We start from the raw sequence: 25,672 nt of genomic DNA on the forward strand, positions 1-25,672 counted from the left end.
TGCCTGTCCTTCACTTTTGGGGATTCTACCCCACCTTTTGATCCAAAAGGAATCCAGTGGTGGCATACACAGAATGAATAAGGGCCAATTGCACACCAACACTTTCACTCTCTGCAACACGTTGTACTGCAGTTCTTTACTCCCTTCCCTCCATGATTGTAGGTCTCCCCAGACTTCAAGGGCAAAAGGGGAAGAGTTGAATGCAGCAGCCTGTTCAGACATATGGGTGCAATTCAAAGGTTTTACTCAGAGACCCAGTTAAGGGAAAAGCTAAACATGCCAGAAGAAGGCAGTTCTTTACTCCCTTCCCTCCATGATTGTAGGTCTCCCCAGACTTCAAGGGCAAAAGGGGAAGAGTTGAATGCAGCAGCCTGTTCAGACATATGGGTGCAATTCAAAGGTTTTACTCAGAGACCCAGTTAAGGGAAAAGCTAAACATGCCAGAATGCGCGAAGAACAGCTCTTATCAGAACTATGGCTTGCCCAAGGTCATCCAGCCAGGTGCAAGTAGAGGAGTTGGGAATCAAACCCGGTTCTCCCAGATTAGAGTCCGCGCACTTAACCACTACACCAAACTGGCTCTACTGGCACTACACCTTAGCTGCCCCAGACCACCACCTCCTATATGGAAAGCCTGAACACCAGGTCGTGACGTCACAGTAATAGCGACGAGGGTAGTCATATTATTTCCTTTGTGGTTATGTGGGTCTCTTTCACCCGGGCTGGTTTTCTCTTTGCAAAAACGAGGGAGGCTTTCCCCGTTTCTGAAATAAATGCAAGGCGGCACATTGAAAAGGAATCTGTGTTTTTTATTTTTCATTTTTTTAAAAAAGATTTATATAGAAAGATGTTGTTGTTTGGCTCTCTCTGGGCCGCCGCGCTTTCCAGAAAAGAGATCTGCGACCGACGGAGCCGAGCAAGCATTTCCCCTGCTTCCTGAGTGACCGAGGGCTTTCTGGAGTTGGTTTGGGGTTGTTGGGGGTTTTTTGGGTTTTTTTAAAACAGTGGCCGTCTTTATTTTCACGGAAAGAAGAGGTGGGTCGATTCCCCGAAGCTTCCCTTTCCCCTCCCTCCCCCTCTCCCCCAATCTTTGCAAAAGAGAGACGCTTGCAAAAATCAGGGTCTCCCCCCCCCAAAAATGGGGGCCACGGCACGAACCCTCATTTTGGAAGGGAATACCGGGAGATTGGAGGGAGGGGGAGGCTCAAAAAAGTGAATCTGACCCGGAGCGGGATGGGATGGGGGGGTAAGGCAGCCGATCAGACTCAGTTGGGGGGGGAGAGAGTAGTCGGTGGGGGGAAGCGGAGCCTCCTCGGAACGGCGAGTGGCCGACCCCGGAACAAAACAGACGAGGCGGCTGCGCTTCCGCAACCAATTGCAAACTCAATTTTGGATGTCCCTGGTTCCGAAGCTGCTTCTGAGTTTGCTCGGTCCAGAAGCCGGTGTTTGCAATGCCCTGCGTGGATGCATGGAAACTTCTGCGCAATCGATGCCGTGTGGGTCAATTGTGAATGGTCACAGATGTGGTTTGAAATATCCAACACAAGGTGTTATCAATGTGGTTTCCTATACATATGTGGTAGTAAGCAAATTGTTGACCACATTTGAGGCAGCCTTTCTGAAGCCTCAAACCAACCAGAGGGCTATAGCATGTCTAAAGTCTCTGGAAGCATTAGATGAAAGTGAATGTAGTCTCTTTGATGGCGTTTGTGACAGAAAACTTTGCAGAAGTGATGTAGTTGCCTTTCACATTAATTTGCCCCTGAGCTGCAACAACGTGATTTGAAATGACAAGTGGTGAAATTTAGATTCATTGAAGGCCACAATGTGAAGTTTCTATATTTTCCTCTAATTTACTCAAAAGAAGTTCCATAGGAACTTTGAATGTTGTACTCTCTTTCTATTACATTTGTTGGTTCCCTTGAACGTTTGTGAATGTACTCACAATGAACTTTGTACACCAATATCCAGTGTAGCTGGGTTTTTTTTGTAACTGGAGATTATAATTGAAGTTTATTGTATGTGAAAACTTCTTACCTAAGTATGAGTTTGTGCATATTAATATCTCATGCTGTGTCAATGGTAAATAAAAAGTAATACTGAAAATCAAAACTTATTAAACTCTTACTATTATTTGACAATACCATCATACATCCACCCCTTTCCCCTATTATATGCTTGTAAATTATACGAAACATACACTCAAATGTGCAAGGGATACTGAACTCAGTAACACTGTAAGCTAGTGTGAAGAATCTGGAATACTGCAGTGAAAGAATCAAGAAAATATCTTGTTGAGTACACGAGAAACTGCAAGTTAAAACACTTGTGACAGTAGCTGGCAACAGCAGAGTTCAGGGACTGTAGGACTACCTTTGATGATGTCACGACCTGGTGTTCAGGCTTTCCATATAAGAGGTGGTGCCCAGACCCAGGACCTGCTTCTCTTCAATCATGTTGCAGGTAGAAATATGTTCAGGTTGCCCTAGAGAACTGAACGGGTGCCACTGAAGAGTGAGAACTGGTCCTATGTGCACAGCCTTTTATTTGCATAGCTCTGCCCTGGATTATGATCCTTGGTCATGCCAGTGTGTGATAGAAGAACCCAAGAACTTAAAAAAAAAATTAATTTACATACAGATTTCTCTCTCATATGTGTACACAGACATACACACACCATACATCTACTTCCTTTACAGTACAGGCTGCAAGGTCTTTGGCTTGGAGCCCAGGGCTGTGACTGACATGAAATACAACTCAAAGAAACAAGCACAGGGAAGAGCTGGAGGTGGGGGATCTTTACATTTCCCATTCTGCTGCACAAAGTTAATACCGCAGCACTCCTGCTTATAGCTGTATATCAAGACCACTAAAGATAAATGCCTGTCATGAAAGAAAGATATTACTGCATCAATGAGCCCTAAATTACCTCCCTGAGTTTTAGAAAGTCAGGGAAATAACCTATATTTTGAGGGCTTGAGAAAGTTTTCTAACCTTGTTAAGAATTTAGGCAGCACAGAATGTACTACGGGAGTTCCCCCTTAGGAATCACCACCATCCTGCTCAAACAGGGCTACCTATTCACCAAGCTACCTTCTCCTGGCTTCTCCTCAGTATTGTGTTCTTCCATTTGATTGTAATATGGCCCAAAATTGTTGCCTTGGCCCTGAACCCTACATGATATACTTTGCACCCAAAACAGCATCCTTATACCATGTTCTTCCCCCTCTTCCCTGTGAATTTTATGCATGGTTACCCCTGCCACAACATCATTTTGTGGTGCTATTTTCCCATCTTCATTCCACACCACAGGCTGCTCCTGGTAGGGAGGAGGGAATGCACAACCTCTGGGCCAACAGCTCATGTCAAGTGAAAAAAGTGGCTTCCTTTGTAGTCACTGGGGTGAAGTACAAAGAGATCTGGCTTACATTTAGCACTCTGGCTTCTTACATTGTCCAGTTGCCATTTCCTACAAGGAGCCAGGGGGGGAGGGGCAAATGAACAAATATAAAAAGAAATAAATACAAAAACAAAAGCACAGACCAATGCATTTATCATGGCAGCAACTTTTGTGAAAAAATGCACAAAAACTCATTTTAAAATTTTTTTGGCTGCAACAGATCTAACATGGCTACGCCCTGTATATTTTTAACAATATGGTTGATCTGAATCCTCTTTCTTCAATACATTCCCTCCCTTCCCCAGTTATTAAACAACCCAATTGCTTTGGTGCTGTCATTTTGACTGTTGTGCAACTAAATATAATTACTGGCTTTTGCAGTGAGCTCCTGTTTCGTTTATAGAGCCCCAGTGACAAGCTGGGAAAGACATTTTCCAACCACAAGCATCTGCCTCCTCAACAGAGGGTGAGGTAATTGTCTCTGGGAAACTGTCTCTTGTGTCTGTGACAAGCTGAGGGTGCCAGGAAAGTTGGTAGGCATGGCAAGGCACAGCCTCCTTAGCAGTACTCTTCTGTTTGGAGGACATTTAGCAGAATGGGGTGGGGGGTGGAGCCAGTTTGTGCCATTGACCAAGTGGATGTTGCAAGAATGCCCACAGCTATGAACCTTTGCATGTGCGTGTTGTATGTGTGTTTGCAAAGGTTTGTCTTCCAAAACAATGCACTTCCAAGCTCTGATTATCTTCTAAAAAGTGGCATTCTAAGCCTTTTGTGTTGTGAGAGAAAAACATCAAAACCTGACTCCTGCAGTATTTGAAATAAAGAAAGAACATTGGTGAACCAACCCAGCACTCTTTGTCCCCGTTAACATGTGATTGGACGGTGTGGATTGCTCCCTTGGTACTCTTTTGTATCATACGTTCTTCACTATGTCATTCTGGTCTTATACATTTTACTGTTACAGCTGTCTGGCAACAACAGCACAAATCCCAAATTAATTCTTTCTTTACGTCAGTGAAAGGCAGGGTTGGCAGCTTCCGGAAGGGAAATGCCTGGAGATTTTAGGGGTGGAACCGGAAGAACATGGGATTTAGGGAGGGGCTTCAATGGGTTATAAGGCCATAGAGTCCACCTTGCTGGATCTGAACTTCCTGCTCAGTTTCTGCAGATAAGGATCCCAGGGAGGTGGGCGAAGGAAAGATAACCTTGGAGTGCCTTGGACAATACTGAGGTTGGTGGACCAACCATTTGATTTTATATAAGGACTAGGGAGCAAGGCCCGTTGAGAAGGGCGATACAACAGGCGCCTAGACCCCCCTCGCCTCCTCCCCCTCTCCACCCTGACCCAGGCGGCTGCTGGTCTTAGCGTGGCGCCCGTCGTCCCCAGCCACTCGCGCCTCTTGCCTCTCCTCCGCACGGCGCTCGCCTCCGCCCCCTCTCCGCCCTGACCCAGGCGGCTGCCAGTCTTAGCCTGGCGCCCGTCGTCCCCAGCCACTCGCGCCTCTTGCCTCTCCTCCACACGGCGGTCGCCTCCTCCCCCTCTCCGCCCTGACACAGCCGGCCGCCGGCCTTAGGCCGCCGCCCGTCGCCTCCAGCCACCGGGAAGATCCTACGCAGGCCACGTGAAGCTGCGTCTGAGGTGGGACTCAGACGACGTGGCCAATGGGACGTGGCCAAGCCGTTTATGGACAGCCGAGCCGTCCAAACACTGTTGGTGCGCATTGCGTGAGTTTGCGTCTTACAGCTTCATTATAAGGGAGAGATGCAATGATGGCAACTCCTTGCCCTGCCCCAGAATGCCGCAGAGGAGGACCTCTCCCTTCCAACAAGCCACGTGAGAATTCCCACTCGTGCACTCCCCCATTAGAAGACCAACATGTGGACTGAACCATTGTGTTTGGGGGGGGGGAGTTCTTAGAGCCCCCTGCCCTAGCTTCACCCCAAACCAAACATGGTTTTGCTCAGTGCTTTAAATGACTTACTCTTTCTTAGAAACAGTAGCAGCATTGCCAAACAGCCAGCTGCCTTGTGCTGCACTGCATTCCACCCAGAGGCAGGCTTCCTTCTAAGCTGCTGATTAAGGCCCGCTCTTTAAATTATGGATCAATGCGCTGAGCTTGAGGATCCAATTATGTCCTGTGTTTTAGGCAGATCAAGGCTCTACAGCTGGTTCTGACACACTCTGTTTGATGGCAGAATATACTGCAATATGTAAACTTAGAAGGCACCCACATAGATGTATCAGAATTGCTCCTGCCCACCAGGCTACATACCCAAGACTTTAATAAAATGTTCCCTGTATTCCAGTTCATGAAATTAAACAGTAAAGGGAGTGAAATTTTAATGGCACCTATTCACCACAATATAGAGCAGGATTGTTTTATCAGCAATTTCATTTCATCAACTTATTCCTTGTCATTTCACAAGGCAGACTGACAGTGATTTAAAAAGTCTCTTAAAATGTATTTTTAGAAGTGATATCTATTACAGGACCAATGTCTGTTTGGAAAATGTAAATTTCTGACTGTCACAGAAGTATTCATCAGGCAAACAAGAATCAGAGATTGACTAACCAATGCTTTACCATTACACCCCTGTGTTCTACTAAAACACAGCAATAACTATTTTTTGTCCTGGACAAGATCTGTGTGTGAAGTAGCTTTATTAGTGCTGAGTAGCCATGAGTGCTATTTAGCAACAGCAGCCTCCTACAAGGATAACTATCTGGGAGTATATATTTTTGCTACAAAAATGCAAATTGCCCAGCTTTGGAGAAACAAACACACTTGCCACAAATATTTGCTATATGATATATGAGACATTTTACGTGCTAACAAATAACTGTGCAAATTTAAACCACACAAAATTAATTTTACGTATGCAACAATATAGGAAAGAGCCCCTAACTGCTTCCTTTGTTGTACTGCAAACTCCTCTGCAACTTCCCCCAGTTTCAAAAGCAATTTTCTAGAAGGCTGTTGTTCAAGAAAAGGACTGGCCTTCAATCCCATGGGTCAGGATGCTCAGGCAGTCTGCAGAACTCTACCTGCTGGGTCATGGGTCCTCTATAGAGATGCCATGATTTCTGGCTGCTTTATGGAAGGAAACACTGCTATGTGCACTGGTAGAGAGCAAGGATGACACAACTCCTGCTCCGCTTTGCAAACACACTGGGAGAAGAAGCAGCATGGCGAGGTGCAGCTACTCACTGATAGAGAGGATGCCTCCATAGCTTTGATTATCGGCTGCTTCCTTAGTCCTGATTCTTAGCTTGCATTTTTTTTCCCTTGGCTCTCTTGTTCTGCTCCTCAGCAGACATTGGCCTTGGCACTGGGGATCCTAGCTCTTCCTAGGGTTCCCAGTCCTATGCTAGCAAATGCCAGGAGATTTGGCTATCAGGGCCTGGGGAAGGTGAAGGTTTAGGATGACAACATCACTTCTGGGTGATGTGATGCTCTAGGAATTTCCCCTAATGCCTGTGGTAAAGACCACAGAGACTGGGGGGGGGGGAATGTCTACAGCAGTGGTGTCGAACTCATTTGTTATGCGGGCCAGATCCGACATAAATGAGACCTTGTTGGGCTGGGCCATGTGTGTCATAAAGTGTAATGCCAGGTAGCGGAGATATAAACTTTATAAAGGACACAAACACAAAGGTTTTTTTACTTAAAATAAAAACATGCTTAAAACATTAGCTGGAACTAGAGATGGGAGCTCACTCCATCATGTGGCACCCGGGTCTCGAACTGCTTAACTACTGACCTTCCACAGCCTGCAGTTCAGCGTCTTAACCACTTGAGTCACCACAGCTCCAAAACATTAGCACTCTTGCAATAATCTGTTTATTTAACAGTGTCTGATAACTGACACTTCTTGCTCTGAATTATTGCATCAAAATGTCTGTGCTGTTGCAATCCTGAGTGTGCTGTTCAGGTGTGTATCCGTAACCTGCAAACCTATGATTATGCAGCAGCAGCAGAATTGGAAGAAGAAGCAGAAGACAGCCAGTTCCACTGCGGCCTGATAGAAGCTCAGTGGGGGCCTGATCTAGCCCCCGGGCCGCATGTTTGACACCCCTGGTCTACAGCATCCCACAACACCATCTCCCCTCCCCGGTTCATTTTTCTCCTGCTCTTCAAACTGTCAAGGGCAGGGCAAGGGCTTGCCTGCTATCAGCAGGCAAATGACAGGCCAAACTCCCCCTGTCATATTATGTGATTACCTGTCACATCCTTGAAGCTCAAAAGAGTCCGTGATGCTCTCTGTGCAGTAAACCTGGTTCTCAGGTTTGGAAAGGTTGAAGATCACTGCTCTGAAGCACTCTGTGTTTCGTGGTTCGTTGGATACTAGTTCAGAATGAATGTATGAAGCTATCCCTGGCCCATCTACCTCACTAGCCTACTCCTTTTGGCAGCAGCTTCCCACAATCTGTCCCCTACACTATGGCTAAGTGGAAATGCCAAGGATCAAGCCTTCTGGACCTTCTGCATGCAAAGTACTTGCTCTACTGCAGGGCTCGGGTTGCTAGCTCAAGGCTGGCAAGCATCAGAAGACTCACTGTTGGGGGGAGGGGCTTGCTGACAATAGCATGATGACACCGGTTAAACCATAGAGTTCTGGGCGAATGCTAGAGCGATGCCAGATGTGTTGATGTCACTTCCAAGTTGTGATGGAAATGAGACTGAACACCGCCACAACCAATCCCACCCTATTTTCCACACTGCCCAGCTGAGTGGTGGTGGGAAGGTCCAGCAGGGGGTGGGAAGTTTCCTGCCAAAGCAGAAGACCTGATAAATTTGTGCTGTGCTGTGATTCCTCCTGAGAGATCCAGCAGGATCTGGCAAAACAGCTCTTACATTCTGATCGTGAAGAAAGCAGACAAGTTAACTTGCCACAATGCTAGCGCAACCCCTTCCCCATCAAACCCATTCTTAATATGGAGCTATACCCTAGTTTATGCATCAGCAATGAATCACTGGATTCACTAAAGAAGGTCTCTCCCCCCCACCCCGCATTTCATTGTGGTCCTGACAGCACGCCTCCCATCAATATCCCTTCGTCGACCAACACTGTATTTTGCAGAGCACAGAGCAATCTTCCTGCTTTGCAGGTAACTCATGCTGCTCAAAGGCCCTTATAAACAAAGAATATAATAGTAACAAAGCCCCCCTGCTCTTTCCAGCGTTATAACATTTGACCAAAGGAACAGAAGGAGAAATTATTTAATTTTTACATACAGAGAGGGCTAAGGGGCTAGGGTACAAGGAGGGATTCCTCTTTAGCTACAAATCATTCCACAAATACCAGGAACCTCGGCTCATCAGCGAGTGGATGGAAAACAAAAGAAAACCCTGCGCAGTATTTTCAACACAGTGTGTGCACAGGGCCACGAGCTGCGGGAGAGCAGAGAAGGGAGAGGAAGACTTCGGAGTGTGGAGCTGGCACGGCACAAGCCTGTTGCATGACTCAGAGAGGCACATCAGAGCAAAGACAAAACACCTCTAGCAACAAGAAAAATCCTGCAGTGCTTATCTTGTTTTGCAAGGCTTTTGACGAGCAAAAATACATTGCAGGAGAGCTGGCGTGCCAGTCAGCTCACCTGTCAAATATTGTCAGTTGACAGCTTTTTATTTGGCACGAGTCTTAGAAATATCAGAAGAGTCCTGCGGGAGCAGAGCAGTGGTCCATCTAATCCAGTACCCCGTCTCACATAGAGGCCAACCAGTTTGTCTGGACAGCCAACAACAGGGCAGAGAGGCCAAGGCCATCCCCTGACCTCTCTTCCTGGCACTGTTACTCAGAGGTTTACTGCCTCTGAACATGGAGGTTCCCTTCAGTCACCAGGGCCAGCATCCACCGAGAGAGCTGACCTCCATAAATCTGTTTAATCCCCGTTTTAAAGCTAGCTATGCCTGTGGCCATCACTACATGAGAGCCAGTTTGGTGTAGTGGTTAGGTGCGCGGACTCTAATCTGGGAGAACCGGGTTTGATTCCCCACTCCTCCACATACAGCTGCTGGTGTGACCTTGGGTCAGTCACAAGCTCTGGCACAGCTGTCCTTGAAAAAGAGCAGTTTCTGTCAGAGTTCTCTCAGCCCCACCCACCTCACAGGGTGTCTGTTGTGGGGAGGGGAAGGGAAAGGAGTTTGTAAGCCGCTCTGAGGCTCCAAGTGAAGGGCGGGGTATAAATCCAAGCACTTCTTCTTGTTCTTCTTCTGCATCATCTGGCAGCAAATTCTACATTTTAGTCATTCACTGAGTTTAAAAAGTATTTCCTTTCGTTCATCCTGAGCACACTGCCCATCAGCTTCATTGGATGCCCTTGAGTTTTCATATTTTGGGAGGGAAAGAAACAGTTCTCTCTGTCCACTCTCTGTACCCTGTGGATAATTTTATAAGTCTCTATCACGTCCTTCCTTATCCCATTAATTTTGTTTTTAATTGGTACATGTCCTATGGAGCCAGAATGTCCTGGGGTACATGGCAGCCTTTGTCTTCTTTTTAAAATTTCATCACTTTATCATGCTTACACTGGAGTGAGGGCTGCATGCCCCCAAGCCTTGCATTCATTGAGGGCAAACCTATGCCCATAGCAAAGTTTTTCCTACTGGCCCCCTGCCATGACTGTGAGCATCCACAGAGAGAAGGTGTTTACGTTTCAAGAGTTGTTTCTTGTTTCTATTTGCAGTAATGTCTGGCTAGTCTGCCATACAGCACTACTGTGCCCTCACTTATCAGCTTCTTAGCCTCAGTGTTAATAGAAAGATTACCCCTGGGTAACAAAACAATAGAGTCAGATATTGCTCCCCCTCTTAATCTCAGGCTGCACGAACTGTGCCACGTGGTGTCAGCAGAAGCTACATATGTTACTGACACTGAGACACAGAGGAAGCAGTAAGAGGATCTTCACCCAAAGTACCTATAATTTATGAAATGCAGCACTGATATTGCTCATTGCAAAGGTTTAAAGCACTCCTCAGACACTGTCTCTCAGGTACCCTGAGGCCACAATTCATATCCCCCAGACATTGCCAGGATGAGGCTAAGGAAGACAGAACAGAAGCAAATCAGGGGTTAATTAGCAAGATCATGACTAAGGTAAGATTTGAGCCAGGGCTTCTCCATTTACAGGTGGGAACAGCTGGCTGTACCGGATTATATAGCTTTATCGTGAAATCCATTGAGGCCTTCAGAATTGTCGAGTAGGGGGCAAGACATGCCATCAGCAGCTCACAGAAAGCTGGGCTTATTTGGAATGAGATGGAACACGCTTCCAGGCACACCAGATTTGCCAGCATTGGCCTTCAATGGTGATAAACCAGAGGTTACAACACATTTGCTTGTTGTAGGGATGCCAGCCTCCAGGTGGAACCTGGGGATCCCCTGGTATTGCAGCTTATCTTCAGACTACAGAGATCCATTCCCCTGGAGAAAATGGATGCTTTGGAGGGTGGACTCTGTGGCACTGGACCCCACTAAAGTCCCTGTCCTCCCCAGGAGCCATCTCCAAATCTGGCAAGCCTACTCCCAATCTCCTGGTAGTGGCCAGCAGTGTTCCCTCTAAGCTGAGTTAGTATGAACTAGCTCACAGGTTTTTAGTCTCCGGCTCACACATTTTTTGTCTTAGCCCAGGAAGGATGGCTCCAGAGCAAACTGATCTATGCAGCAGCCAAATTACTTGCTCACAACTTTAATGCCGGTTGCTCACAGAGTAGAATTTTTGCTCACAGGACTCCACAGCTTAGAGGGAACATTGGTGGCCAGGGGAATCTGGCAAGCCTAGCTTGCTGGGCTGTACTTTCCTTCCATCTAGTGCAAACCCACCCCAATTGCTTGCTAACCAATTAAGGATGCCACCAGATTTTGCAGTCCTGTTATTTCCACTCAACTCCTCCCACACTTTCCTTGCATACAGTGGACCCTGCAAGACTTTGTTTTCACCCCATTTCCTGGCTTTTTCATGATGGCCTTTTTTTGACCTAACTGGCATATCAATAAACCAGGAAGAAAAATGAATGAGAGGAATAGGTTCCTAACCATGGCATGTAAAGGGACAGACTTGTCTCAGTAACAGATGTAGGCATTTCAGGTGTAATGTATTCTTGCCAACCCATGCCCATCAATGGGTGGACAGTGGTATTCTATGCCAACTGAAGTTTCCAAATAATCTTCAATGGCTGCCCCAGACACAGTGCATTAAAACAGTCTAACCTGGAAATCTCCAGGGCATGAATGATTGTAGGTGGGAATGCTTTTCAGGCTAGGAATGCTGCCAATAATCACCTGCAGCATCCAGCTTGGCTTATTTTGTGGAATGCTGGTGACCCAACCACAAAAGCAAACTAGACAATCACCATGAATGCTAAAATTCCATCCTTGAGAAAGATCGACTGCCAGCCCTTTGATGAAAGCACATGGAGGCAACTGAGCTGCCTGTTGACTGGGGATTAATTTCTAAGTGCACAATTGAGAGCCTTCTGATTGCCTGGGCAGAGCCACAGCACTTACAGGAGAGTATAAGCAGCTTTTAGGGCACACCTTTCCACCTGTATGATTCTACAAACAAACACATCCTTTCCATGTCATCATATGAGATTCAGAGAATGCTTCCCCCACTATGTCTCTGCACCGGATCAAAGAAACAAGCGTATTTTAACCAGAAGCTGGGCAGCAGCTCTGCTTGCATTTCAAGGCTGATGCATCGGAGATTAAATGAGGGAAAGCAGGAGTTGTATATCATCCTAGCAGAGGCTTGACCCAGTTTGGATAAAGGAATACCTGTAGCTGGTTAGGCTTCAGAGACCAGCAGGTGGAATCATCACTGACCAGAAACCAAGATTTAAGTGAGCTGAGCTGTGCACCCAGCATACAGATGTGATCCTGCTGCAGCTTCCTGATGCGCTCTGATTTCCTACAGTAAGAAACCAAGAGGAAGGGAGGCTTTTCATTCCAGTCTTTCCTGCAGTAGCAGTGCTTAAGCTTCATAACAGGAGGGACATATGCTAACAATGTATGCATGAATTTGGCCATGTTTCATAGGCAGTATGTTGTTGAAGGCTTTCACGGCTGGAGTTCATTAGTTGTTGCAGATTTTCCGGGCTGTATGGCCGTGGTCTTAGCATTGTAGGACCTGACGTTTTGCCAGCAGCTGTGACTGGCATCCTCAGAGGTATAACACAGAAAGATGGGGTACTCTCTGTGTCAAGGTGAGAAGAAAAATGGTAGGCAGCTAATTTATATCTATTCAGGAAGGTGGGGTAGGTCTGAGACATTTATTCTATAGGTTTATATCTATTCAGGAAGGTGGGGTAGGTCTGAGACATTATCTTGAAAAGCACTCTGGCTGTGGTAACGCTAGCAGTTTGTGCCGATATGATTGTGGTACCTTTGCAGATGAAATGAGCACAATCAGACAACAACTTCTGTGCCCCAGTCATCAGCGCATCCTGGAAGCGGAGTTTGCTGACACTGGAAAAAGTCTGATCTTTACATATGCCGGTGTTTCCACCCTACATTTCCCAACATCTGAATATTCCTTTCCATTTCCACCTCCTTTTTTTTTTTAATCAGGTAGCTATGTGTGCATAAGCACATAAGTGCCTCTGGCATTGTCGATCACTGTGGTGAAGTAGTCATTCTGGATTGGGAGTCCCCAGGGGAGTTTTTGAGCAACAAATTGCCCCACCCCACCCTTCTCTCCTGTTTCTGCATCAGAGTTGCTGTTTGAGAGCACCCCATTATTCACAAGGGTAAATGCACTGAAGTCAATGGAACTATTCGTGTGCAAATCCACACTTTACTCCCCATGTAGTCCAAGGAAGAGAGGTAAAGGGAAGGAGGCTGAAAGGGGCTGGAGTACTTAGCAGAGCAATTGTGGAGCTATCAAAAAGGAGCTGGAGCTCTAGATACACACTTATGTGCATGACTGAAAGACCAAAAAAAGGGGTGCCATAACAATCTGAACGATCAATCACGGGGTGAGTGCGCAGTGAAGCCAGTTCAGGGTGGGATGTCTGATCAGAGCTTCCCGCAACTATTTAAACCACTGCAAATAGAGGTGTGGCCAGATCATGCCAAACCTCCAGTGTGACTGCAGCCCCTGTGTTCTATCTAATGCATTTTTATCCCACTCTTCTGCTAAGGAGCTTAGGGCTCTCTCTCCCTGATTTTATCCTGACAGCTACTCTGTGGGGTAGGTGAACCTGAGAGTGGGTGACTTCTGTAATAAACTTCATGGTAGACTGTAGATTTGAACTTAGGTTGTCTCCAAGACCCTAGCCCAATACTCTAACCACTACACCACCCTGGATCTCCCTTGTTATGTTTAGCTTTGCCCTCCATCACAGGATGAATCAAGTGTGCAGAGCTTTTTTAGGTCCACACAGACTAGATTCTCAAATGTTTCTCCCTTTTACAAAAGGTCCTGAAATGGGCTGATGAGGACTGAGCATGCTTGTTCCCATTTGAATTCTGAGAGCAGTTTAGGGTCACTAAAATGGTGGGCAGAAAACACAGGGAGTTTAGCTTGCTCAAGTCCCTGAGAGCTTAATCCTGCAGTTGGCAATTTGGGTCAGGATGCAGAGTTCCCTCTAAGCTGCACTAGGGGGTGCTGGCACACAAATGTTTAGCTGCCAGCTCATGGAATTTAATGTTCTGCTCACACTAAGGCATTTCCCCTCCATTGGAAAAATGGAGGATGGGGGCACCTCCTTCTGGGGCCCATGGAATTGGACCCCCCAGTCCAATCTTTTTGAAACTTGGGTGGGGGGTTGAGAAGAGGCACCAGCAGGTATTCTGCAAATTTGGTCCCTCTACTTCAGAAAACAGGCCCCTCCAGAGCCCCAGATACCACCAGATTGATTCTCCATTATAGCCATTGACTATAATGGTCCCCAAAGGCTATAATGGTGTCGGAAAAAATATTTTTGCACACTCATTATGCTTTTCAGTATGATTTGTCAGTTGCCTTGAGTCACAGGAAAAGTGGGATATAAATATTTGAATAAAAAGTAGTTCGGGCAGGTTGATAACATTTAAGCAGCTTCCTGTTTGTTAGGTTAGGCAGGGTTCTAACAGTGATTGTTCCACTTCTGTTATACTTGGCCTGTAATTTGTCATTTTTCACTAAAAAAAACCCAAAGTAGATTGCAAGAGTCCCCCCCCCACAAAGTGCTGGTATGTTTTCTAAGACTCAGCGCAGGGCAGCAGTGTGAGGTCAGGTCTACAGTAGACTGAGGCAGGTAGACCTGATCTCTGGAGGCCAGTTCTACCAATATAGTGGAAAGGGGAGGGTAGACCTGTTCTCTGGAGGGTCTACCCCCCTAGAGGACAACATTATCTATAATGAAATTTGACTTGATTCTGCTTTCTCTTATAATTAAATTATTCTGAAAATATAGTTTAAACATAGCTTAAAAGACGTCATTCTGAGATTTTTACAAGTTTATGGAAATAATCTAAAAAAACTAATTTATGTGATAGTCAAACATAGGCTTGTTCACAACTTTAATGCTACTAGTTTTTTAGCTCATGAGGTAGAACTTCTGCTCATGACATTGTGGAGCTTAGAGGGAACACTGGCTCAGGAGAACACATTTTCCTAATAACACCCCCCCACACACACTGTCACAAAAGTGATTCCCCAGTATGTAAGTGTTTGCGTTTACCTTGGAATTGTCCTCTTGTAAGTACTTTCTGGATAGTTATCCATGTCAATGAAGTGCTTTACCGATCAAGCACCTGAATGTAGTTGCCTTTCAGGATGATAGCTAGCAGCTGGGAACTGTCAAGGTTTTGGTTGACAGTAGACCATCTACAGCTTAAATGTCAGTTTGACAGCTGAGGATCTACATTCAGCTCAGTTAGATCAATTGATTGATCATTCTGATTGGTCACTCAATTGGCAAAGTGACAGATGGGATAGCATATAGGGCAAGAGTGAAGAAGCCAGAACATTACAGAAGAATACCACATGATGATGATGTCGCATCAAGAAGAGCATGTGAAGCTGGAGAAGGGATCTTCACACTCTTCAAGACTTCCACTCTTGCATTATTGCTGCTGGAAAGACTGCTACACAGGACATCTGCTTTGGAGCTGTAAGCTGCACAGGGTCAGTGTCTAGAGACTAGTTAGTTAGGTTTATTGTCTTTGTCTCATTGTACATTCCTCTCCCCTACTTGTATGTTTTTATGTATGTTTATCTTTTGTAAATAAATTTCTAAATTCTGTTTTTTCTAGTAAGTTTCTGGTCCAGAACCCAGGGTCCTTTTATTCCAGTGCCACAAATTTATGCTACCAAGAAGGTTATTTTTCCAATTGGACATATCTAAATTCCTTTTATTTCCTGTCACCTTGGCCAATAGACATTGTGAGGGCACCCCGATGTTGTGACACACACAGTTCCCTGAGGGCCCCTAAGTTGTGTCAGGCCATTGCTGAGATCCAATATATCTGGGTCATTCAAGAGTTATTACAATCTTAGCTGAAACTGCAGCATTTAGACTGGGAAACTTCATTCCAATTTTTGATTGGGAATTAGATTCTCCTTCTGCCATCTCAAGAAAAACCTCACATCTTTCTGTTCTTTGGATACTCTGAGGAACCTTTGTTACATAACAAGTGGGGCACGGATTGGCTGCAATATTTTGCAGGTTCTCTGACAATGCAGGTTCTGTTCTGTTTTATTTTTTATTAGCTGGAAGCTAAACATCCTTCTGCTCAAAGTTGCGACATACTAATTGCATTCCCGCTTGTTAAAAGTTCCTCAACCTACTGCAGAGTCTATTTTAGGATTTCAGGCAGTGATGCCAGAGTTAAAAAAAACCCACTCACCAGTGCAAGCCAGTTTCCATAAAACTGAATCCAGACTGGAGGCTGCCAAGACATCATTCTGCCATTCCTGGATGACTGCAGCACAATGAGGAATGGAAAGGAGGCGAGGTGGGGGGGACAGACCAAGAACAAAGATCTATGGATATTGGCTTCATCGCCTGTGACTGCTGAAATGTTCTTTTTGAAACACAAAGCCAATGGCCACAACGTATCTCTTTGCACCATCAACCAGAAAGCACCTGGGGTCTCAAAACTGGGGGGGGGGGGGGGGAGAGATTTAACACCAAAGAGCTCTTAAATTGTGCACCCGCAGCTGCAGCATAGTAGAAAAGTAATGATCAAGATGTCAGAGCAGTTTCTGCTGCACACCTGGTTGGCAGAACACACAGAGCTGCCTTTTGGGGAAAGAGGGCAGACGTCAAATGCATACAACTCAAATGCAATGATCTGCCGGGGGAGGGGGTTGAGGCGGGGCTGCTGCTAGGCCAGCCAGATGGTAGAGCGCTGGCTATTCTTCTCGTCTGTAAGGAGGGACATGACAGAAATTTATAATATGATGTACGGTGATGTACTCCCTTCCCTGTAATGCTAGAATTCAGGGGATACCTGGTGAAGATGACAGGCGGCAGATTCAGGGAAGAGAAAAGGACATACTTTCCCACCCGCAGTATAATGCACTTGTGGAACTCTCTGCCACAGGATGTAAAGGAGACACACAACAAACAACCTCTGTGGAGGACAAGGAAACAGGGCTGGTTCATCACATGAGTGACCCAAGAGACTGCTGGATGTGCCAGGCTAGCAAGGGGGGAGGGTTATGATGTGAGAAATGGTGACTGTTGCAACTTGTACTTTCAGAGGCCCTTAGTGTTCACACCACCTTGGGCCCTGCCAGGTTGGCATGGGAGGAGGGAGGTTAGGGTGGCTCAGTAGATTGAGCTGGCCTTGTGGGGTGAGGGAGAAGACCAGTTCTGCTGAACCTCTCCATTGGGAATGATTGAATTAGGTCCTGTCCCCAGACAGAGGCTGACTGGAAGGCAGCCAGTCCTCCTTGAACAGCAACTCACACAGAGATGCCCCAGGTAGCTTCCTTTGTGGGATGCAGGGGGTAGTTTGGGCTCTCAGCAGCCTTGATTATAACATATAAGAACATAAGAAATCCCCTGCTGGATCAGACCAATGGTCCATCTAGTCCAGCATCCTGTCCCACATAGTGACCAGCCAGTTCCTCTGGAGGGCCAACAACAGGGCATAGAGGCTGAGGCCTTCCCCTAATGTTGCCTCCTGGCTCTGGGATTCAGAGGTTTGGTGCCTCTGAATGTGGACGTCACTAATAGACCTATCCTCCATGAATGTATCCAACCCCCCTTTAAAGCTGCTTATTCTTGTGGCCAACACTACATCCTCTGGCAGCAAATTCCACATTTTAATCATTCTCTGTGTAAAGATTTCCTTTTGTCTGTCCTGAATCTGTCTGTCCTGAATCTACTGCACATCAGCTTCATTTAATGCCTTCAAGTTCTCTATTTTGGGAGTTTCAAAACGTTTGTTTATTAAATGTCATTCCTCATGGCACACTAGGAGCTCTCTCCCAGCCCCAACACAGTTTGTGAATTAGTGATCTAAACAGCTGTTGCTTCCTGGAATTAATTCAGAAACATTCAGTGAATTCCAAAAATCATACTAAGATTTCATAAACATGCATATTTTCATCACTGCTAAAGTTTTACAGTATTAAGTCTTTCAAAATCCATTGCACGTCAGCAAAACCATGAGATCCAGTTTTCCAAAGCTGACAATCTATAGCTTGGCTATCACAAAGAGGTATATGGACCAGGGGTGTTCCAGGGTTAGGTAAAATTTCAGAACACACTAGCATAGCAACCAATCCAAAGGAGAAGGGATTTGTTGCATCTATTAAAAAAACAGGCAGTGTTGGAAGAGCCAATAGGTTTAGGTGGAAACGTCATGAATAAAAGTTAAGCAGTCTCTCTGAGGCAGGGGGACCCAAAACCTCTGTTCCATCCCCTCCCACTTTAGAAAGTCATTATTTTATTTAGACAACACTCTCTGGTTAAACGGGGTTAATTTGACATAAACCAATACCTTCAAAATTAAGAGTTGCCACATTGATCTCCCTTTTAAAGTTCACAGGTCAGGAAAGAAAACATACAGCTTTGTAACAGGATCTCCTAATCTCCCCGAAATGCTAGAGGGCAAAAGGAACAAGTTCTGATGCCTTTTCCCAGGAGCTGCTGCAAGCTGTTGCTGCAGACCACCTTTGCAAATCACTCTGGGGTTATGTTCAGTGCGCTTCCATTCAAAAAATGCCAAGAGGCAATCAAGACCCATTGCGTTGCCCCACCTGCTGTCAATACAGCTGATGTCAGAAAGAGTCTATTTATAGCAAACTGGCTAAAGAGCAACCAGTCAGGGCATTGAGTCTGTCAACGTCACCAGCACGTGAACTCCTGGGGTGGGGGGAGGGGGCTGCAATTTAGTCATCTGGCAAACCCTGCACTGAGAGATGCGAACATATATGAAGCGCAAGAAGATTCCTGAGTCAGACTGCTCTGAGTGGCAGTAGCTGTCCACAGTCTCTAGCAGAAAAGGGCTTTCCTCTCAGTACTGATCTGAGATTCTTGGAACTGAATTTAGGACCATCTGCCTGCAAAACATGTGCCCTGCCAGTGAGCCACAGCCCCCACCACTTACTATATCATGTGCAGACTTCAAGAGCTATGGTTCCTGGCAGGGCCTTGAGAACTGGGATGCTCCAGCCTACACACAGGAGAGTCAGAGGTTTCATCTGGACCTATAAGCATCTGAAGCTGTCTTGTTAAGTCAGACCAATGGTACAGCTAGCTCAGCAGTGTCTGCTCTGACCAGCAAAGGCTTTTCAGAGTGTCAGGCATAGAAAGGTCATTCTCAGTCTCTGCTACCTGAGATCCTTTGAAGTAAAGATGCCAAGGGATCAAACCTGGGACCTTCTGCTCCACTATTTAGCTATAGACTTTATTTGATCACTCCCTGTGCTATTGCCCTGCTTCAACTGGAAAATGTCAGAGGTTGAACTTGGGGCCCTTCTGAATGCAAAGCAGGTCTACTGCCAAGCTGTCCCCCGCCACCAAGATGCTATAAAACAGACAAGGCATCCTCAAGAACCAGCAATGCAACATAGCCATGGGGAAAGGACTTCACTGCATGTCTGAGAATCATGTTATTTATTTAATTCAGTTTATATCCCACCCTCCCCACCGAGGTGGGCTCAGGGCAGCTTACAGAAAATTTCATAGAAATACAATTAAAACCTGTCATAAACAAACAAACATAAAATAAAAATAATTTAAAATACTCCTAATATACTGGAACACAAGTTAGTAAAAACAAGAGCAAACATATTTATAAAAAAGCTCAGGTAACTGTATATTCCGATGATGCTCACGCCAGCTCAGATCACCCAACTTAAGTGGTGGCAAAGGTGGTAGCCAGGGTACAGGCTGGAGATTGAGATGGTGAAGCCAGGGCACAGGGACACTCCTCGGTGTATAATGGGGCTCCTTAATCGAAAGCCTGGTGGAAGAGCTCCATCTTGCAGGCCCTGCAGAACTGTAAAAGGTCCCTCAGGGCCCTAATCTCTTCCGGGAGCTCATTCCACCAGTATGGAGCTGCCACCAAGAAGAACCTGACCCTAGTTGTCACCAGCCTGGCATCTTTTGGGCCTGGGAGGGCCAGCCAGTTTTGCATCTCTTGACACAGTGCTCTCCAGGGAACATGTGGAGAAAGGCAATCCCTTAGATATGCTGGACCCTGACCATATAGGGCTTTAAAAGTTAAAACCAGCACCTTGAAACGAATCTGATATGCTATTGGCAGCCACTGCAGTGCCTTCAGTGTAGGCTGGATGTGCTCCCGCATAGGGAGACCCATCAGCGGCCTGGTTGCAACATTCTGCACTAGCTACAGCTTCCGGATTTAAGACAAGGGCAGCCCCATTTAGAGAGCATTACAGTAGTCAAGTCTCAACGTGACCACTGTTGCCAAATCATTGCGCTCGAGGAAGGGAATCAGTTGCCTAATCAGCCGAAGATGATAAAAGGCTGACTTGGCAGTGGCTGCTACCTAGGCCTCCGGTGTTAAGGTGGCATCCAGGAGCACTCCCAACCTCTTAACCTCCGATGCTGGGACCAGCTGTGCCCTATCGAAGATGGGGAGTGAGATCCCTACCCCTGGACCACCCTGACTCAGGCACAGAACCTCCATCTTCATCAGATTCTATTTCAGTTGGCTCAGGCTAAGCCAACCAGCCACAGCCTGCAATGCCTGGTCCAGATCTTCCAGTGTAGAGTCAGAGTGGCCGCCCAACAATAGATAGAATTGGGTATCATCTGCATACTGGTTACACCCGAGCCTATGTCTTTGGGCAATCTGGGCAAGAGGGTGCATGTAGATGTTAAATAACATCGGGGAAAGTATCACCCTTTGGGGCACTCCACAGATCAGCAGATGCCTTTGGGACAGCTGTTCCCCTAATGCCACCCTTTGTCCCCGACCCTGAAGAAAGGATGCGAGTCACTGTAAGGCTAGCCCCTGAATTCCATTGACGGCAAGGTGGTGGGTCAGTAGCTGATGGTCAACTGTGTCGAACACAGCCGACAGGTCCAACAATAAACAGCACCCCCAATCCGCCTTGATCCAGGTGCCTCCAAAGGTCATCCATGAGGGCGACCCGTGCTGTCTCCGTTCCATGTTCCATGCGGAAGCTGGACTGGAAGGGAACTAAGATGGAAGCATCATCCAAATAGCTCTGTAACTGGATTGCCATAGCCCTAATAGGGCAAGTTGGAAACCGACCGATAGCCAATTCAGCCAGATCCAAAGATAGTTTTTTCAAGAGGGGATGAACCACAGCCTCCTTAAGTGTCCCAGGGAACAAGCCCTCTGAGATGTGAGGATCTTGTTATTTGATCAGGTACGGGCATTCACAACATGGAGCACACACACACAAACCCCCCCCCCCCGCCACATACTGCCGCTTGCCAGGCACCAGTCTCTCACACACACAAACACACACCACTTTGCATTCTGATAAAGGCAGCAAGAAAACAGGCCAGGCTTCTATTACTGGTAGCCCATTAACAGTCCACCAAAACCTGGCAGTTTTCAGTGAATAACTCCACCTTTTGTACAGTCTGGACGGTGCTGCCTCTGTCCTAGATTTTATTTTCTGGTGGACCTCTTCCTTCTCTTTTATTCATTGTTTTTAATTTAAAAAATAAACTTTCAAATATCCACATTTTATCTAAATTGACTGGAGAAATATGTCATAGCTGTGTGGATAAATTGTAAAAAAGCCTTCATTCAATTCTGCATCACCTATTACTAATAATAGCCACTGCCAGCAGCGCACTTACTCACGGGTCAGTCCACTCACGTACAGGTGTGCCAATTCATCATTCAAAACAGTACATTTCCACATGCATCTCACTCTTCCTTCAAGGAGCTCAGGATGATGCATGTGATTCGTCTTCCTCCTCCATTTCATTGTCACCCAAACCCTGGGAGGTAAGTTAGGCTGAGCGAGAACGACTGGTCCAAGGTCACCCAGTGAATTCCATGGCTGAATGGGAATTTGAACTTGGGTCTTTCCACAGCTAGTCTGAGTCTCTAGCCATTACACTGACTACTAAGAAGATCCATATTTGGACGATGCACCAGGTCTGCTCTTCAAGTGGCAAGCTAAGATGGAGCTGCTCATGAGTAAGCTGTCGCCTTCCCTTTCCAGAACAAAAATTTGCAGGTGTACTGTGTTACACAAAAGTGACATCACCTGGGGTAATGTGCAGAGTGTAGTGGCCTTTCGTACCTCAATCGGATTATAAGACTGCACAAACTCTTTGCCTGAGCTTGAAACACTTTGCAGGCTAACCACATCCATCCCTTTCTGTTTACATCCCACCCTACGGCCTTCCCTCCTTCTGCTGCACCATCCATGTCTGCCATTGCTCCTCTGGCTTATGTGGTGCTATCTCTCTCCATTCCTACCAGACCATCCCTCAGACTTCACAGTGAAGTTGCCTTAGCCCCTTAACTTTCATTCTACTACATTTGTATCCCTCCCTTCCTCAGGGTGCCTACACGCTTCTGTCCTTCTCCCAAGAGTCCTAAGATACTGAGCCTAAAAGAGAGAGAGTGATTACCCCAAGGTCACACTGCAAAGTTAATGACTCAATGGCAATTTGAACCCAGGTCTCCCCAACCCCATAGTCTGGCCACTGTACCACACTGACTCTCAGCTATAACCAAACTGAAGCCTGTGTAGCTGCATCCCCACTCTCAGCTCCCCACCAGTCTTCTCTTCCTCACCTTGGCCATGTGGACCTACTGATTTATTGCCTTCTGAGACTGTAAAGTGCCTCGTACCCAGATACGGCCCAGACTAGCCTGATCTCATCATATCTTGGATGCTAAGCAGGGTTTGCCCTGGTTAGTACTTGGATGGGAGATGATCAGCAAAGTCCAGGATTATTACATAGAGGTATATATGCAAACCACCCCAGATTGTCTCTTGCCTTGAAAACCCTATGGTGTCACCACAAGTTGCCTGTCTTGACACTGCTTTCCATCACCCTGATAACTCTACTAAATGACAAAAAAAATAAAATAAAAAATAAATAAAAATCTAGAGGGCAGTATTGCCAACACTGTGAAAACAAATAAACGGAAATCACTATCTTGGTAACATGGTGTTTATAGGCTGAGTTCTCCAGCCTGCACCATCTCTGTGGCTTCCTAAAGCCTTGCAGCAGTGGTGGCGAACCTATGGCATGGGTGCCAGAGGTGGCACTCAGAGCCCTTTCTGTGGACACACATGCCATCTCCCCAGCCAGGCCCAGACCATCATTAAAGTGTGGAATTCTCTGCCAAATAATTTAAAGTAAATGTAAGCATTTGGGATTGCTTTCCTTACTTTGTTTGGATCATCTTAAATTAATGTATGAGTTCTTTTTTTCTAAAGTAAAACCTCAGTATTCAGGTTAAATTGCCGTGTTGGCACTTTGCAATAAATAAGTGGGTTTTGGGTCGCAGTTTGGGCACTCGGTCTCTAAAAGGTTCACCATCACTGTCTTAATCCAATGTTCTAATCATGGATGTTCAAAACAACATTTTTAAAAAATCTGACATCATCAAAATGATTTACCTCAAGGGCCTTGCTCCACTGCATCATCTGTACGGCCTCCTCATCTCCCAGGCCTCCTTGTCTCCAACTTTATGAGAAGCCATGGCAGTAATGAACTGGCAGTGAAGTAATAAACTGACGACACAGCATTCATCCCAACCCAATTAGAGTCATCTCTCAGGCACACACACAAGGCAAGTTATCATTTCTGCAGGAAAAACCCATGGCAGGACATAAGTAGCCCCCACTGTACTGGCAATTTGAAATCTGCCCAGTCTCCAGTCCCTAAAGATGGAGAAATTGTGCTTTTTAAAAACAAAAGGCAAAAAAAAAATTATTGTTTTTCCGATAAACCGTTAAGGATGACAGTAATAAAAAGTAATTGGCTTCACAGAGCCCAGGCAGTAAAACTGTTACTCTTGCAAACAAGTCAAGGGGAATGGTTTTCGGCTGCATGTGAATACACTTAAGCGTACTGCAGTTCAAGAGTCAGCTACACTGAAAGTGTTCTGTGTAATAAAAAAACCTGCATTTTCTTTTACCTACAAATATTCTTTCACTGAAAGGTTTCTTTTTTAGAAAGAAAAAAAGCCCAACCAGAAGCAGCTCATGAAAGAATTGGGAATTAGAACCATATCTCTCAGTTCCTAGCTCAACACCTAGGGTTGCCAGCTCCAGGTTGGGAAATACCTGGAGATTTTGAGGGTGGATCCTGTGGAACAACAATCCTGAGAAAGGGCGGGGTTTGGGGAGGGGGAAGTCTTCAATGGGGTACAATGCCATAGAGTCCACTTTCCAAAGCAGCCATTTTCTTCAGGCGAACTGATCTCTGTTGCCTGGAGATCAGTTGTGATCCAGCCACCACCTGGAGATTGGCAGCCCTACATGATACCCCCAAGCACTATACCACAATGGCAGATCAGGGTACCTCTGACCACCTCACAGGCAGGGTGACAAACATGTGGTATCAAAAACAGCGCAAAGATTGATCAAGATGGGTGGGAACATGTTCGTCTGTGGCAACATGTTAGTCTGCCTGTAACAGTAGAAAAGAGCAAGAGTCCAGTAGCATCTTAAAGACTAACAACATTTGTTGCAGGGTAGGAGCTTTCATGAGTCACTATTCACTTCTTCAGATACCTGAAGATACCTAAAGTGTAGACCTGATAGTGTATACCTGAAGATACACTATTCACTTCTTCAGATACCTGAAGATGCCATATATCTGAGGAAGTGAGGAGTGACTCATGAAAGCTCATACCCTGCCACAAATCAGTTAGTCTTTAAGGTGCTACTGGACTCTTGCCCTTTTCTAGAGTAAAAATTGGCATGCTGTAGACTTTGCCAGGAAGGGATAATGCACAGTGACAGAATTAACCGAAGCGTGATTGTCAAGGCTATCAGACATATCTGAAGCACTGGACTCAACCGACACAGTTTAAAGGGTTTTAAGAATTGTGTTTCATATATAATTAACCATTTGGATGTTATATCAGAGTCACGGGCTCCCCCCTCCCCACCTGTAATGTTCTTGGGCAATACCCCGCCCTTTGCAGTTGTGTATCTTTTGTAGAAGAGAGATTGTGCACTTGAAGAGTTGCAGGAAGAGAGGAAAAATTCTAAGTTTTGTGAAAAGCCAAGAATGTGAAAGAGGGGGGACCCATGGTGGAGAGGAAACAAGAGACAAAGGTTAAAAAGGGAAGGTTTGTGGACCAATGCTGGAGCATCTGTCTTGTGTCCCTGGTTCTCAGGCATCTTACTTTAGTTTCATATATAGTCTGCCTTTTTCATTAGGACTCAAGGTGGATTACAAGTAGGGATGGGCACAAACCGACTCATGAATGGACTCACAAACTGAAGTTCATGATGAATTTTGGCCTGTTCATGGTTCACAAACTGAAGCTTATGTTAGGTCACCGGCATGACCTTTCCACCAAACATTCAAGCAGTTGGTAGAGGTTCCTGCTGTTTCCTGAATGATACATGTCGATAGACTGCCTCCACTCAAACAAGATGTTTACCAAACTTCAAAGCAATGGGAAGGGGGCAAATTCTCCAGCCTCCGAAACATTGTTGTCAGTTTCAAACTAGTCATGTCAGTTTCAAGAGCCCCCCCTCCTTTGTGTTCACTTCTCATTTTCTTGCACAGAGCTTGCAAAATTTCACCAACCTTGCTTGGATTTGTGACTCTGTGCTTTGAGATCAGTTCTTTTAAGCTTGTAATGGCAGTTGCACTGGCTTCTTCTGGGCACTCTGTG

The 25,672-nt window shown here is 45.9% G+C and overlaps 1 protein-coding gene across 2 annotated transcripts in view; it reads right to left on the reverse strand.

The window, feature by feature from the left end:
- Window positions 1-25,672, reverse strand: part of FGF13 (fibroblast growth factor 13) — a 270,713-nt gene that overhangs the window by 145,342 nt on the left and 99,699 nt on the right. The window contains exon 2 of one of the 2 annotated variants that reach the window (XM_015417974.1): window positions 12,179-12,311. The exons of the other annotated variant lie outside the window; for it this stretch is intronic. The gene's annotated coding sequence lies outside the window, so the exon portion shown is untranslated. The remainder of the gene's footprint in view (window positions 1-12,178; window positions 12,312-25,672) is intronic. 2 annotated transcript variants of the gene reach the window in all.

Source organism: Gekko japonicus, unplaced genomic scaffold (assembly GCF_001447785.1).
Source record: "Gekko japonicus isolate JY-2015 unplaced genomic scaffold, Gekko_japonicus_V1.1 scaffold954, whole genome shotgun sequence".
Taxonomy (NCBI): Eukaryota; Metazoa; Chordata; class Lepidosauria; order Squamata; family Gekkonidae; genus Gekko; species Gekko japonicus.